Here is a 2017-nt window from a genome sequence, read left to right as displayed (position 1 = left end):
TGACCAAAATATTGCACAGGGGGGCCCTTAATCTTCTGGAATGCTCTGGCAGGGCAGGTACAGGCCTTATCTGGACTGTAGGAAGAGGAGCTCTTGAGTGAAGGTGCTGGAGACAAACTGGCAGCCCATGACAGACACGAAGGAGCCTTGCCAAGCACAGTGCAAACTGTCAAGCAACAATAAACTGTATGGTGGTGGTTTTAAGCCACAGTTTTGGGTATTTTATTATGAAGCAAATATAATTACATTGTCCTAAAGGGCCCAGGTTACCTTTAAAACAGTAAATCTCCTCAAACAGCACTGGATTTCCACCAACTTCCAGTTAACTTTTGGAGCTGATAAATAAAATATTGATACATGGTGGGGGGGAGCCTGAGTGGCTCAGTGGGTTAAAGCCTCTGCCTTCGGCTCAGGTCATGATCTCAGGGTCCTGGGATAAAGCCCCACATCTGGCTCTCTGCTCAGCAGGGAGCCTGCTCCCCCATCTCTCTTTCTGCCTCCTTCTCTGCCTGCTTGTGATCAAAAGCTTCTTCACAGCAGAGGAAACAGTCAACAAAACAAAGAGGCAACCCACGGAATGGGAGAAGATATTTGCAAATGATGGTACAGACAAAAGGCTAATACCCAGGATCTATAAAGAACTTCTTAAATTCAACACACAAAACAGATAATCATGTCAAAAAATGGGCAGAAGATATGAACAGACACCTCTCCAGTGAAGACATACAAATGGCTATCAGACACATGAAAAAAATGTTCATCATCACTAGCCATCAGGGAGATTCAAATTAAAACCACATAGAGAAACCATATGATAATTGACTCTCTCTGCTTGACTTATTTCACTCAGCATAATCTTTTCCAGTCCCGTCCATGTTGCTACAAAGGTTGGGTATTCATCTTTTCTGATGGAGGCATAATACTCCATAGTGTATATGGACCACCTCTTCCTTATCCATTCATCCGTTGAAGGGCATCTTGGTTCTTTCCACAGTTTGGCAAACGTGGCCATTGCTGCTATAAACATTGCGATACAGATGGCCCTTCTTTTCACTACATCTGTATCTTTGGGGTAAATACCCAGGAGTGCAATGACAGGGTCATAGGGAAGTTCTATTTTTAATTTCTTGAGGAATCTCCACACTGTTCTCTAAAAAGGCTACACCAGCTTGCATTCCCACCAAGAGTGTAAGAGGGTTCCCCTTTCTCCACATCCCCTCCAACACATGTTGTTTCCTGTCTTGCTAATTTGGGCCATTCTAACTAGTGTAAGGTGATATCTCAATGTAGAGAAAGAGAGGAGTAGGGAGTTGGGGGAAATTGGAAGGGGAGGTGAACCATGAAAGACTATGAACTCTGAAAAACAATCTGAGGGTTTTGAAGGGGTGGGGGGTGGGAGGTCGGGGTACCAGGTGGTGGGTATTATAGAAGGCACAGATTGCATGGAGCACTGGGTGTGGTGCAAAAATAATGAATACTGTTACTGTTATGCTGAAAATAAAAAATAAAAAGAAAAACCACATAGAGATACCACCTTACACCAGTTAGAATGGCCAAAATTAGCAAGACAGTAAACATGTGTTTGAGAGGATGTGGAGAAAGGGGAACCCTCTTACACTGTTGGTGGGAATGCAAGTTGGTGCAGCCTCTTTGGAGAACAGTGTGGAGAATCCTCAAGAAATTAAAAGTAGAACTTCCCTATGACCCTGCCATTGCCCTACAGGGTATTTATCCCAAAGATACAGATGTAGTGAAAATAAGGGCCATCTGTACCGCAATGTTTATAGCAGCAATGGCCACGATCGCCAACCGTGGAAAGAACCAAGATGCCCTTCAACAGATGAATGGATAAGGAAGATGTGGTGCCTACACAATATGGAGTATTATGCCTCCATCAGAAAAGACGAAAACCCAACATTTGTAGCAACATGGACGGGACTGGAAGAGATTATGCTGAGTGAAATAAGTCAAGCAGAGAGAGTCAGTTATCATATGGTTTCACTAATTTGTGGAGCAT

Source organism: Mustela nivalis, assembly GCF_964662115.1.
Source record: "Mustela nivalis genome assembly, contig: HAP1_SCAFFOLD_1318, whole genome shotgun sequence".
NCBI lineage: Eukaryota > Metazoa > Chordata > Mammalia > Carnivora > Mustelidae > Mustela > Mustela nivalis.
Note: the sequence above shows the minus strand (reverse complement) of the source record.